Raw genomic sequence first — 15,936 nt, 5'->3', positions numbered from 1 at the left:
ATGAGAAAATTGTAAGTAGAGAGGCTTTCACATTTGCCAAAGGTCACACCGCTACAAAGTAGCAAAGTAGAGATTTGAACCTAGATCTATTTTATCCAAACAGATGGGATTTGGAGTCCAAGAAACTCACAAGCCATTGGCAGAGATGGACATAAGAATCAGGAAATGGAAAAAAGTGGAAAGCAATGCAAGTTGATATGTTTATGCATCCAAAGGCAGACAGACACCATTTACAGACCACTCATATGTCACATACTGGGCTGGATGCTATAATACTATAAATGATAATCTTGAATTTCACCTATCTACTTTGCAATTATTTGCTGGTTTTCTTCTATGTTCTGGGCACCTTGAAGATATTGAGAATAGAGAGAAGAAAGACATGGTACAAGGCTTTCAGGAGTTTACAGTCTGTTGGAGGGAAAGACAAGTAAATTAATTAATTATACTTATAGTACATATGTCGACACTATCAATTTACAGATCTTGTTTAGGCAAGTAACCAGTATCATCTGTACCCAAATATGGAAAAATCAAATAATTGAAAACCTGTTTAAGTGATGACTTACTTGGAAGTGGAGTATTAGCATTGCAAATGTGAAGTTATCTCTGAATTTTAATAAAGTAATTAAACAGAACAATATACCCTTTAGAAGATATTTGTGAGAGACATCCAGAATTTGAAAAACATTGCTTTGCATTTTTTAGAAAAGCAATAATTGAAGTATAAATTATTCACATTATAGTAGAGTTTATGGAACTGGCTATCTCAAGTCAGAACCACTAATTACAATAAATGTGAATATATGCCTGTAATAGAAATACATTGGGATTCCTCATTTTCTGTCCTTTCTTCACACCTTTTTTCTTTGGGTGAGATTTGAATGATCATAGCATTCATGATAATATACTCCCCTTTGACAAAGTGATGATCCAATCACCTAATAGATCTAGATACAAATGAAACTCACAAAAGCATTTGGCAGTCATTGTGCCACTAGAAATAGAGTCAAGTTTAGAATGAGGGCACACCAAGGAAACATGAAAGCAGTAGGTCCTGTGTGACATCATTGAGAATCTGGATTCCTAGTCTTTCTCTCTTTGCTTAAGCCATTGTACTTTGGATTTTATCTCTCAGACAACAAATGTGTTTGAATATTGTGAAACCTTAGGCCACCTACTTATAAATAATCAGTGTTCCTGATGTCTTAATCAGTTTTTTATGGTAATGAATCTTTGGTGAGGATCATGAGCACAAAGGCTGACTTTGAGTCTTAGAACAATTCATTCCATCTGTGTGGTAGATAACATTCAAGATGGTCCACAGTGATCCTTACCTCCTAGCATATATGCCCACGTAGAATCTCCTCCAAAATGGACTCAGAGCAGGCTGTGACCAGTAGAAATGACAGCATGTGATTCTCATGGGTAGGTCATAAAAGGCTTTGAAATTCCCACATTAGTCTATGGGATCACTCTCTCTGGGGGAAAATAGCCACCATGTCATGAAGAAACTCAGGTGTCCTGGCAGAGTGACCCACGTGGAGAGGAACTGAGACTGACCACCAAGAACCACTGTTAACTTGCCAGTCATGTGAGTGAGCTGCTTTGGAAGTAAATTTTCCAGCCCCAGCGAACATTTGGATGACTGTAGACCCAGCACACTTCTGACCGCAGCATTCTGAGAAAACTAACCTGAGTCAGGACCACTTTAATAAGCCTTTTCTAAATTCCTGGCCTATGGAAATTATGAGCCATAATAAACAATTTTAGCTATTTTAAGCTAAGACTTTGTGGTAGTTCTAATACAATAAATAATGAATACAATCAGCCATTATTTCATGAACATGTATGTAGTTTTGGAAGAAGGATATAAAAATAATAAATGACATATTCCTGGCTTCAAAGAGCTTATTCTCTTATCGGAAAGGCAATAGTAACACAAATGGAGAGAACACTTTCCATTCCATCTAGCAGACATTAAAAAATGTTTTGTTAATTAACTTAGAGATAAATACAGGATAGTTTTTATTAACCAAGACTAAATTGTGTAATTCATGAAATACCTATGGTTCCTGGCTCATTAATAAGCAGTTTACATTTTGAACTTCAGAAACTGTCCTAGGATTAATTTGTGAAATTCCAAAAAGCAAAAGTGCTGATACCATGATCAATCAATAACCAATGATTTTATACAATTAGCATTTTAAATAGAAAGTTGTTTGCACCAAAAAACACAGGGATATCTAAATATTTGAAAACAAAAATATATTCTGGCCCCTCAAGACAGAAGAGTAGAGGAGAAGATGACTGCAGAGTCTTGCAAAAGATTTCCATCAATGGAAAAATTAAAACATATTTCTGTCACCCACAAAGTAGTACATTCAGCACGTGAAATTGGAACAGAAGATCCCTTTAGCAGAAAACAACAAAAAATTATAAATGTGTTTGCTGGGTCCTACAGGATAATTCTTCTAATATATATAAAATTAACTACTATAATATGGTCAGCAATTTGCTGGAGGCCTAGGAATACCTTAATACTAATGATTTCATTAAGCTATTAGATTCCTTCTGATTAAAATTAATAACTGGAGTTACACCACCTGATAATGGAGGCATTTCATCAGAACAGCTAGTTAAAATACGGCAGTGTTGTCTTTCTTATCACTGCTTCCATATGAAGCTCATAAGAATAGAGCTTCCTCAGCCCAACAGCTGGAAAACCCCACTTCTGAGATAAGAGATGTTGTGTTCGTCATGACAAAAAGTGCAATATTACGAAGGAATTTGCAGAAATAATAGGATCTACATGAAAATGCTGAGGACAATTTAACAAATGTGTCCAGACACTGAATTATGTTTAAGCTGCTCTTCAAAACTGGGCATTGCATTCACAGCTGCTATCTAGCTTGTACTTGGCTTTTCAGCTTTGGATAATCACATGTAGCTATTCTCCCTTTCTTTTTACTTTTTTTTTTTTTCCAACAACAGAAATGACATTTAGCAATCAAAACCCTGAGAAAAGAATTGACTGTAGTTAAGTTTTCTAAATCTAATATGATTTCTCTTTTTTAAGATTTAAGGTTTCTTTTCTTTAGCCAAAATAGAAATAATATTTATATGGCACTTACTAGGCACAAGCCACTGTTATAAAGTTTACTTGTATTGATCCATGTGAACCTCACAACAACAACCCTGTGAAGTATTTTACAATGATTATTTCCATTTTTATTTTTATTCATTTATTATTTGCATGGGCAGGACTGGGAATCAAACCCAAGTCTCTGGTGTGGCAGGCAAGAAGTCTGCCACTAAGCCACTGTCGCGCCACCTGATTATTCCCATTTTACAGTTAAGGAAACAAGCCATAAGAAAGTTAATGATCCACCAAATGTCACATAGATAATAAGCTTTGCTCTCTGTCTCCAGAGATCAAGCACTTAGGGTACATTTAACTACTATGCACATCCCCAGGTTTTTTCATTGTAATTTTGTAGAAATAAAGGAATCAAAATTTGGACAGAGCTGCCTGATTTCCCTGGGTTTCATAAAGTAAAGTGTTTTTTGGCTGTTGTTTCATCATTTAAAATTGCTCCAATATAAGCAACCCACCAGTTGGGGCAAATATATGCGTTTTTGAAAATGTATGTGCAAATATAATACCTTTTACATTAAATGGTGTTTTAAATGAACTGAGGAAGCTACTATTAAATTACTTACCAAAGTAAATTTTAGAAATTAAAATTTCCATACCTTAGGCTTTTTAAAAGTATGTATGTCATCATGTGTACTAGTTTGCTAGCTGCCAGAATGTAATATGCCAGAACAAAGCAGCTTTTAAAAAGGGGAACTTATTAAGTTGTAAGTTTACAGTTCTAAAGTAGTGAAAGTGTCCAAAATAAAGCAAGTCTATAGAAATGTCCAAATTAGGGCACCAACGAGAGGCTACCTTCACTAAAGAAAGGCCAGTGGAGTTCAGGGTTTCCTCTTTCAACTGGAAAGGCACATGGCGAACATTGCGACGTCTCCTAGGTTTCTCTCCAGGCTTCTTGTTTCATGAAGCTTCCCCAGGGATGTATTCTTTCTTCATGTCCAGAGGTCTCTGATGGCATGGGCTTTCTGCTTCATAGTTCTCCTGTCATTCTTTCCCCAAAATGTTTCCACTTCTAAAGGATTCCAGTAAACTAATCAAGACCCACGTGGAATGGGTGGAGTCACATCTCTCTCTATCTGCAAGTGGGTGAGTCACATCTCTATGGAGATAATCAAGTTTTGAACCTACATTATTGAATAGAGATTAAAAGAAACGATTGCTCCCACAATATTGGATCAGGATTAAAACATGGTTTTTCAAGGGTACAAAAATCCTTTCAAACTAGCACATGATGTAAATGATTTTATTTTTCTTAGGTGAAATGGAGAGAGAGAGCAAACAAGAATTAAAGAAGAAATGCCAAATTGTAAGAAGAAAATATTTTTAAGTTTACTATTTAACCACATGATCCTTGAATAAATAATAATAATAAACAACTACTTGTAGAGAACTTTATGTTTTACAGAAATGCTTTCAAACCCGTTATGCTATTTGATTCTTGAAATGATCTTGTGATGAAGAAAATCCGAGTATAAGTATATACCTTATATATATTGTAGATGGTATATAGGAATAAGCTTTACATTATTTGCTCCTGTATCCCAACTGCTAACATAATACCTAGCATATAGTTGGCACTCAATAGGTATCTGTTAAATAAATAACTAAATCAGTCAGTTAATGAGTTAATACATGAATGAGAGATCAAGATTATGGTCTTTGGAGCCAAACTGTCAGGAGATGAAGCCCAACACCACCACCTGAAAGCATTTGAGCTTTGGGCAAGTTAATATATTTGAGTCTTGATTTCCTCATATAAAAATGCAGATAATAATAGTATCTAACTCACTGTGAACTAATCAGATGCAGTGAGCTCACACATGTAAGTGCACAGAACAAGGCTTGACACAGAGTAGGTGCTCAATACATATTTGGGGAATGAATAAGACAACAATCAGGTTCACAATGTAGTGCTACATCAACATTCCCAAAACTTTGAACTAGGACTCAAATCAAGCCTTCTGACTCACATGTGTGCTCTTTTTATTACCCTATCACCCAAGAAGTGTATAAATCCTGTGACACCTTCCCTCAGGCAACTTAAAGCTATGTTGCTAATGAGCTGACCCAAGCATATACCAAGCTTGAACAGATTTTGAATTGAATTGGTCAAGGGTTTCTTCTCACACCTCGATATAACTGTCCTTGATGATTCCTTTAAACCTTCTCTGGAACAAGCTCTACATTGTTTAACTATCTAAATTGAATCCCAAAGTATGGAGTTAAAGCTTAAAGGACTTAGTACTTTATAAATATTTGTTAAATAAACAGACATTCCACAGAAACCTGGATGTCCATGAAGTAGCTTCAAGACTTATAAAATATTTTACTAAACATTTATTTAATCTTTAAAAGTCATTTCAAAAACTGTAATCAAAATAGCACACATGCTCAAATGCATTGCATTTCAAAATCCCCCATATTAGATATCACCAGCATAATGAATCATGCAGTCAAATACAGTCAGATTAACTATAGTACATACTGACATGAATAAAATGTTTCCTGCCATTTTGGATATTCATTTATTCACTCATTTACTTAAACAAATATTTATTAAACCCCTACTCTGTGCCAAGCATCATCTAGGTACTTGAGCCATACCACTGAACAAAATAGACAAAGATTTCTATCTTCATGGAGCTGACATTCTAATGGAGAAGCAGATGATACCCAGAACAGACTATACATAATAAGGGAATAAAACACTATGGACTGGAGTTATGTGTAGGAGCCAGATGGAGTTTGCAATTTTAATTTAGATGGTCAAGGTAGATCTCATTGAGATGACAAAAGAGCTGAAAGCTGAGACTTCAAGGAAGTGAAGGAGTTATCCAGGTGGTTATCTGTGGCAAGAATGCCTGAAGCCAAGGGAACAGCCAATGTAAAAGTACCAAGGCACCTTTCAGTAACAATGAGACTGTGGTAAGTAGACACATCAACGCTGCTACTAATGACTTCCACACTGATAAGACCATTGGTGAATTCTCCATCCTTATTTCCTCTGACTCAACCTTTTGCCAAAGCCTCCCACTAGGCTTCCAGGTTCTCTATTTTTCTAGCAATCTTGCTAAATCCTCTTATATTAATTCTAAAACTTTATGTGTAATTATTAAGTATTTTTTATATTTTCTTCATTCTTTTTTCTTTCATTCCTTTTTATTTATTAGAGAAGTTTTAGGTTAACAGAAAAATCATGCAGAAAATACAGACTTCCCATATACCCCCTTATTGTTAATACCTCAAACCACCTTCTGGTACATATGTATTATTAACCTATAGTCCATGGTTTATATTCAGGTTCACAGTCCTATTATTTTTAATACAGTCCTATTATTTTTTTATTAATTTTAGTAACATATATACAACTTATATTTTCTCCTTTTAGCCATGTTCAAATATATAGTTCAGTGTTGTTTATTAGGTTCGCAATGCTGTGCTACCATCAACATTACCAAAAGTTTTCCATCAGCCTATGCCAATTTGAAAGGATTATGTGCCCTAGAAAAGCCATGTTTTAATCCCACCCATTTTGTGGACACAGTTTCTTTTAATCCCTATTTAGCACTGTAGGTTGGAAATTTGATTAGATTATCTCCAAGAAGATGTGATTTATCCAATTGTGGGTATTAACCTTTGATTAGAGGAGGATATGATACATCCATTTTGGGTGGGTCTTCCTTGGTTTACTGGAATCCTTTAAAAGAAGAAACATTTTGGAGAGATCCAGGAGAACCAGAGAGCCCATGCAGCCAGAGACCATTGGAGATGATGAAAGAAATGTCCCTGGGGTTGCTTCATGGAGAGAAGATATGGCAAACAGATCCTAAGGCAACTTCTGCCTTCTATACTTCACACCTTTGAGTAATCACCTCTTGTTGAGTGCAGTTAGGACTTGTAACTTGTTTCTAACAAATAGAATATGACAGATATGATGAGATGTCATTCCTATGATCCCATTACATTGAATACAATTCCATCTTTCCAGCACTCCTCTTATTTGCTTGCTGGCTTTGAAGAAGCAATCTGATATGATCTGTTTATGGAGAAGACTACATGGCAAGGACCTGAGGGCAGCCTCTAGCAGGAAGCTGAGGCTTTTAGTCATAGAGTAACAAAGAATGAATTCTGCCAACAACCTAAATGAACTTGGAAATGGAGTCTTCTTCAGTAGATCATCTGAATAAGTTTGCTGACTCCTTATTTAGAGCTTTTTGAATCCTTAAGCAAAGGATCCAACTAAATTGTGCCTGAACTCCTGACCCACAGAAATGGTGAGATAATAAATTGTATGCTGCTTTAAGCTACTAAGTTTTCAGTAATTGATTATTCAGCAGTAGAAAATAAATATTGAATAATTAACTAAACATATGTCAAAATGTAAAGCTACATCAGATATTTATGTTCATGTGATTTTTGACAAAGGTGATTATGGGAAAAAAATTGTATTTCAAATACTGGTGCCAGGATAAATGGGAGCCAATATGGGAAATAAAAATAAAAATTAATTTGTGCCTTAAAACATATAACAACAATTAATTTGAGAGTGGAGTAAATATCCAAATATAAAATGCAAAACAATTAATTCCTTTATAAAATAATATAGGAGAATAACTTCATAACATTTGGTAAGGACATTTTTAATAGCTGTAATTTTAAAGGAAATATTATTGTATTTGACTATGTTCTGTTCATCAAAGTCACCATTAAGAAAGTGAAAAGACAAGGATTAAGAGAAGATATCTCCAACATATATAATGGGCATAGAATTTATATCCAGAATATATAAAGAACTTCTACAAATCAATAAAAATTACGACAACCTAATAGAAAAAAAATGGGCAAAAGACTTGAATAGGATCTTCATAAAAGAGACTATCCAAATAGCCAGTAGCCACATTAAAAGGTTTTCATCCTTATTGGTCAATAGAAATGTAAACTAAAACCATAATGGATTACTATTGCATGCCCCCAGAAAGACAAACATTTAAAAGACTGAAAATACCAAATGTATCCAAAGAAGTAGAACAACTAGAATTCCCGTGCACTGGTAGTGAAAATATAAACTGACATACTGTGGAAAGCAATGTGATATTTTTTATTCACGTTGAAAATGCATTCCTATAACCCAGAAATTCTGCTTCCAGTTATATATCCTACTGAATTATGTATACAATAAAATCAAATCATATGTACAAAAATGTTATAAAAACACTGTTGGGACCTCCTATGGGCAAAACTGATAATTGATCATTCTGGGCTGTTTTGTTATTTTATTTTTAAATGTATTTTTTGATATGATCACTCATGTAAAATTGGCAAGCAGGTACTCTTCAGCAGGTACAGGTATGTCACTAAGTCAACTCAGTTTATTCCAAGTGGGTTCAGCCATGGTCTGTGTACCATAAAAGTCAATTATGCATTGACAAGAGAGCAGGTAACATACTTTATGTAACAGTTTTGAATATTCCTTTATAAATGTTATACTTATTTTTAAAAGCACATTTCCCATGATTAGCTTACTCATTTTATTCCATTTTCTGCTAAATGTTGTCCCATCAGGGAGGAGTTCCCTAACCCTTCCCTTTAAAATAGTACTTGTGTGTGTATGAGTGGTTCAGTGGTATGTTTTCCTCCCATGTGAGAGACCTGGGTTCAGTTCCCAGACCACGCACCTAAAAAAAGAAGAGCTTAAAAAAAAATGGCACTTGCACAGTCACTCGGTATCCCTTAGTTGACAAAGTTACTTGACAATGCATACTTGATATATGTAGCCACTAACTCTCAAGAAACATTTGTTGAATGAATGAAAGAACGAATGAGAATAGCTGCTAAATATTATCAATGCTTTGATCTTCAAACAAAAATTTCTACTTTATTTTCAAACATCAGACTTATTGTATTCAAAAGGTATCTTGAGATTACAAAGCCAATGGAGTTAAAACAAACTATTGCAAATACTTCTATTTGAATCACAATATTCTGCAACCAAAACAAAAATTCAAGTAAGTCAGATGATGAATTGATCAGACTTCAGCTGTAAACCATAAACACTGATCTGAAAATTTGGGGTTCAACAGTTGTGTCATTTTAGCTAATCTGAAGGACTTTATAGTATTGTATTAATACTAATAACTTAACTTACAAAATAAAATTTATACTGACAAGTGCAACTTTTATATTTTGGGGTTCTGTGTAATGGTTTGCTAAAAATATCATTCTGTTCATGTAAATTTTCAGTCTGCTACCTTGGATAGTAATTAGAAAGAGTCATAAAATATGAGAGTGACATGAAACTAGGGGAAAAAGCAAATACATTGGGTGCTGAAACCGAGATGCAATATATTTTGATGAACTGCAGTACGTATTAAATCTAGTCAGTTAAACTTTAACAGAGGTAAGTGTTAAGGTATTATTGTGGTTCCCAGCAAATAATTAGACAAACTCAATATAGGGGCCATTTGTCTTAGCAGCACACCAAAAAACAAAAAACAAAACAAAACAAAACAACAACAGTTGTTTTAGCTGCCTGTAGGCTCAATGAACACCTATGATGAACTAGAACTGCCTGCCCTCAAAAGAGCTAATGTGATCTTAAGCTTCGTTAATAAAAATATACCTTGAACAAATGAGATGATAATATTCTCTTCTCTGTGCTATTCACAACACACCTGGTGTACTCATTCAGTTATAAGTAATACAATTTAAGGTATTCCACAACATTTTAAGAGGACATTGTATAAAACAGTAAAGGAACTCCAGACATATTAAGGAAATCATTAGAAAAGACAGTATTTACCCAAGTGAAAAGAGAATTCAGGGAAGATAACAATCTGCTTCAAATATTCTAGTCAAATCTGTATTTATAGGGGATTCTTCTCACTTATTATGATCCCAAGGTGTAGAACTGAGATAAGGGTTAAAATATAGGGAGATGCATATTGACGTGATGTACTTGTAGTAGGGTACTGAATGGAGACTGAATCACAACATTTTGAAGTTAGAAAGCTGCATTTTGATGTTTTGCAAGCAATTTCTGCATTCTAAGTTAGGAAATGGGATATTTCTTTGGAAGAAATTTAACCTTTGTTTAGGAAGAGATCTCTCTGGTGAACAGCTTTAGTCATTCCGGTGTATGACAAGAACCTGCCAATTATTCCTAAGGGAAACCTAATTAGTTTAAATATTCCAGAGTATTAAATGTTCTGCTTACAATTAAAACTGATTTGACCATTGGATTTATGCATTCTCACTCATCAATCTTCTCATAGAAGAGTTGAAAGTTGAAGAAGAATCAAGTTTGGAACCTTCACCTCAATCTGTGAAAAAGAACTGGATTCATAAGAAGTTGTTCTTCATAGCCATACATTCCATCAGTTTTTATTGAGCACTAACTATATGTTAGGCACTGTTCTAGGTGTTGGGCATACATTAGGGAACAAAATGTTTTTCCCCCAGAACCTAACCACCAAACATTCTCTAAGCCTTTTTTATTTTTCAAAGCTTAACAGGTTTATCGAAGGGAGAGAAAGCAGGCAGGTGGGAGCCAGTGAAACCTGCCAGCAAAAGGAGAGAAAAATGGCTCCCATTCTCTAAGTCTTGATTCAATTCTCACCTTGTAAGTCAACCCAGGCCACGTTCTTGAATACCCTACTTCTACCACATTATAACCCCACCTCATTCTCAAAGAGGTTCAAAATTATCCTGTTCTTTCTGTCTGTAGCACTTGGTACCTTCTAATACATATTATAAGTTACTTACTTTTATTTTCCAAATAATACTTTGTCTGTTTTGATCACTGTTAAATCCCCCATTACAGTGAACAGTGCCTAGCAACAGTAGATATATATAATAAGTATTTGTAAATTAATGAATAAAAATCCTGGCACTTCCTAGGAAGTGCCTTGGCTATCACTCACTCTCCTCTAAGAATAGAAGTAGGGGCCATAGGGTGTAAGACAGGGGTTCCACATCAATCTGGTGGTAAATCACAGGTTCATCCCAGCACTAAGATTTGTACTAGTTGGGCAAAAGGCTCCATCCTATTTTAGACAACAAGTTATAGATATATGCATTTATACTGAAGGTGAAAGGAGGGAAATTCTTCACCATTGCAGGCAAATGATCATTAGAGCTTTGACTGGTTGAATTAGGAGGTGAGGAGAAAGGTATGTAATACTTCATAAGTGTTGGCGATTAAATCATGTCCCCCACAAAATATATATTCAAATCCCAACCCTTAGGCCTGTAGGTATAAACCCATTTGTAAAATGGGACCTTTGATGACATTATTAAAGGTGTGAACGCATTTGTGAATAAGATATTCAAAAATCCTATTTAGATGAGGCCAAACTGAATTAAAGTGGGTGTTAATACAAATTACTGGTGTCTTTTTTGTTTTTATTTTTATTTTTGGCAAGGGAAGGCACCAGGAATCAAGCCCAGGTCTTCGGCATGAATTGATGTCCTTTTAAGAAGAGTAAGTCTAGACAGACATACAGGCAACTGAGCAGAAGCAGAAGTAGAAGCCAGAAGTCTACAGAAACTGGAAAAGCAGACACAATGAGAGAGAAAGAGATGATCACGTGTGCTGGTTTGAAACTTCTGTGTATCCCAGGAAAGCCATGTTATTTAATCCTGTTTCAATGTTGTTGGATTGGACCTTTTGATTAGGTGGGTTCCATGGAGATGTGTCTCCACCCATTCAAGGTGTGTCACTTATTGGAGTCCTTTTCAGGGAACCATTTTAGAAAAAGCTTCAGAGCTGACATAGACATTGGAGTTGCAGAAAGAAAATGCCCAAGGTGAAGTTGTTTGAAATTAGGAGCCAAAGGACCAGCAGATGTTTCAAAGAAGTGCCTTTCCAGCTGACAGAGAATTCCTAAATATCATTAATCCTTTCTTGAGTAAAGGTATCTTCCTCTAGATGCCTTAGTTTGGACATTTTTATGGCTTTAAAACTGTAAATGTGTAACTTAACAAATTCTCTTTATAAAAGTCAATCTTTTATGGTATATTGCATTTCCAGCAGCACTAACGAACTAAAACACCATGTGACAGGATTGCCAAAATGCTATGGACTCTAGGAGAAAGCAATCCCTCTCAATACCTTGATCTTGGACTTCTAGCCCTCAAACCTGTGAGACAATAAATTCCTGTTGTTTAAGCCAATCCTGTGTGCACTAGTTTTCATAGCAGCCCTGGTATGCTAAAACAGTAATGAAGGATGACAACAGCTTCAGCCCGTCCTAAAGTCTAGCATTCCATCAAAGGTCCATCATAGATGACAGTGGAAGGTCTCAAGAGTTTTTTGCACTGGGTTTCGGCTGCTATGAGAGAGCTTTGGTCCTCATAGGGAGATTCTCTGAAACAGACAAACTATGGGAAACTATAACTGAAACACTGACTAGGGCTCTTACACCCAGATTATATTTACAATGTTGATGAAGGTAACATACTGGAAAATGAGAAACTAAATTTGAGAAACCCCTTGATAAATTTTAACAGTCAGCCACATTGCACTGGACAAATTCCTAGCCCTTATGTTGAAACTGAGCAAGAATTCACAAGATATTATCTTGATAAAGGAATAGCAAATAACCCAGATTAAGGTGAATTCCCTACAAAAACACTGATGCTGTATGATTTAAGCCCAAATCATCCACAGAATACAAAACTCTGGATCTCAGTCAGAAAGTAATGTGGCTGTGGCTCCTGACTCAAGGAGTTCCAAGCTGAAATAGATGACGTAACAATGATAATCTCAACACATATAAGTATTGTGAAGGCCAAAAACATTGGAAAGCTGTTTGGTTGAACCATGAGTTTCTGCCACAGCCACTTGAAATTGAAAGTAAATGCAAAGCCATTCTCTCCCTTCATGATTCATATCCCTACACACCTCTCTACCCTAATTATGGCTGTTTAAAGAATAAAGATGACTATGCATAGGTCAAACATATCCCTGTCCCCAAAGGAGAATTAAAGTCATACTAACCCATTGAGTATGCTGTGAAACTCTGGGAAGGAGAAGATCACAAACTTTTATGCTCTCTTTGTTTTACAGAGATCCTCAATTCACCATCCTAACAAGTCCAGTGGCAAGGAGGGGACACCTGATTCAACTGGAAGAATTTGGGTTGGGTTGACAGTGGGGAAGAAAATTACCCTTTGTGGATGGGGATTTGGGACCAATTTAATATAGTTACTGTTGATTCCAGATATAAATATATAGAAGAAATTGATGTTATATGCTTGAACTCTCCTATCACGTAAGTGTCAGAGAAAAGTTTCCTGATTAAGAAGAACATCATGTAGAGAAATGCTAATACTTTAGGGGGACCCAATACCTTAATGATGCCTTTAAGCTACAAGTCTTTGTGACTGATAATTTTGCCAGTTGGAGTCTCAGGCAAATGCAGGCAGCTTCCGTCCATATACGCTCCTTGGGGTTTGGTATACGGCTTCTTAAGTATCCCAAATATATTTTTTTCTGAAAAGCAACCAATAGCTTGCTCCTGGGCTCTTGTCATAAATGAACTCCTGACCCATGGGAGTCTTGTGGCTTTCCAGTCTAACATTCCCATTTTAGAGTGAGTCAAATCAGACTTAGTGACTAAGAAGATGTGAGGGCAAACAACCTTGCTTGTCAAATTAAAACGGAATATTCAAGAATGCAGCTAGACAAACCTCCGCAGGATCTCAACTTTACCTGAAAAAGTGGCAGCTCTCTTTGGAAGAAACAGTGTATGCCACAAAGCTGCTGGCTCAATACGACCTCAGTACAAAGTAGTCCCCCTACATTCCTGGACTTGGTTAACCAGTAGTTCAGCTAAACTGAAACCCAACACTGTCCACTGGCTCCTGCAGCTGTTTAACCTCCGAAACAGATTTGCTGAACCAAAATTGCACATGTTTGCTTAGCTCAGTGGGTAAACCTCAAGGCCATTCTACTAACTCTTACTGACTCTTGAGCTATTGCCTATATACTAGCTAGGTGAACTGCAACTTGGAAAACTAGAGACTCTCAGATGAAAGAAACCTCTTTGGAGTCAGAATCTATGGAAACAAATCACAGCTGTTGATCAAACATCTGGATCACTCATATAGATGCCAATGCTAAGAGTCAGTCACATGATGAAACCACCTGGAAACAAGCTGTCAATTGAGACTAAACTGTCCAGATTGTCATTAGTGTTGCCTATGTCCATTGTTGCACTGGCCATGGTAAGAGAGCCACCATTGGAGAGTGGAAACAAACTGAAGGGCTCTGTGTTTCTGATGAATGTCTACCACTGCATGCCAGACTTGTGAGTTGTTCTAGTTTGCTAGCTGCTGGAATGCAACACACCAGAGATGGATTGCCTTTTAATAAAAGGGGAGTTATTTTGTTAGTTCTTCAGAGGTAAGGCAGCTAACTTTCAACTGAGGTTTTTTCTTACATGGGAAGGCACAGGGTAATCTCTGTTGGCCTTCTCTTCAGGCCTCTGGGTTCCAACAGCTTTCCCCAGGGTAATTTCTTTCTTCATCTCCAAAGGCCTAGGCTGAGCTGTGAGTGCTGAGATGAGATATGCTGGGCTGCTTAGGCTGTACTATGTTAAGCTCTCTCATTTAAGCACCAGCTAATTAAATCAAACACCATTCATTACAGCAGGCACACCTCCTAGCTGACTACAGATATAATGAGCAACAGATGAGGTTCACACACCACTGGCTCATGTCCACAGCAACAGAACTAGGCACAGTCACCTGGTCAAGTTGACACCTGAACCTAACTACCACATGAGTCTTGCCAAAAATTGACTAGTTTGTCTTAAACTGAGGGAGCTCATGTTGCCTAGGGTCTGTCATCCACCCATTCTCTGCAGATTAAATACAGAATAATTTTAACCCCAATCAGTAAACTCTGTGTGGCCACTGATACTCAGCTTTAGGGACCATTTGCAATATGCACCTTTTACTGCAAAAGCCACTCAACAAGGGGTTGATAGTCAAGCTATCCCATAGACTTTTCACACTCCCTAACATCCAAAGCCATCTAGTATTCTTGATTGTTTGGATAGCCTAATCAAAATCAACTGAAAGAGAGTTCTGACTCTACTCTATCAGCTCCTCCTGGCCCATACATCTTAGTAAGGCAGTTTCCCACTGAAGCAACTATCAACTGAAAGAGAGGATAGCTAAGTCACTTTCTGGATAATGATCGGGCAAAAGAGAGTGTGGGTTATATACACCTATTTTGAAAATTCAGGATTCTACCCTGACTAACCCTAGGCATGATGCTTTTTTCCTTTCCCCAGCATAACCTCATCCATACATTCTTAAGGTAGTAGTCTGACCTAAAAGGGGTCTATGGCATTCATACTTAATTCTGATTCAGCCACCTTGATTCTCTTGCTGATTTAACATGGCAGTAGAACATAAGTATAATAATGGTTGTCCACCTAGTCCACCTACTGTATCTCATGCAAGCCAAAGGGGACACATAATAGGTCTCTATACATTTTATTAAAATGTGTTTATCCCTTTGGCACTAGACCTTCTGATCAAAAAGTTTGAATGGAGGGGGATAATTAGAAAGAGGTGAAGTTACAGCTAATTAGAATGGAGAACACTGATTTTTTTGGCTGTGGAGAGAGAGAGCAACAATTCCAGCATCCAGAAAAACTCAGACCCTAAAAGGTACATGAGAAGGAGGGACACTCACGATCGTTTGTCTTTTTAAGATCCACTCCTGGAACTTTCCTTATTAAGGAAAACACCTTGGTACATATCTCCAA

General features: G+C 36.5%; 1 long non-coding RNA gene across 1 annotated transcript; it reads left to right on the top strand.

Moving 5' to 3' along the window:
• The first annotated feature begins 1,121 nt into the window (after window positions 1–1,121).
• On the top strand, window positions 1,122–4,547 carry LOC143663510 (uncharacterized). The gene is made up of 2 exons (XR_013165978.1): window positions 1,122–1,594; window positions 4,414–4,547. It is a non-coding gene; the product is annotated as an uncharacterized LOC143663510 (long non-coding RNA).
• Window positions 4,548–15,936: the final 11,389 nt, after the last annotated feature.

The sequence above is a fragment of the Tamandua tetradactyla genome, chromosome 19 (genome assembly GCF_023851605.1).
Source record: "Tamandua tetradactyla isolate mTamTet1 chromosome 19, mTamTet1.pri, whole genome shotgun sequence".
In the NCBI taxonomy this organism is placed as follows: Eukaryota; Metazoa; Chordata; class Mammalia; order Pilosa; family Myrmecophagidae; genus Tamandua; species Tamandua tetradactyla.
Note: the sequence above shows the minus strand (reverse complement) of the source record. Positions and strands in the feature narration are given on the sequence as shown.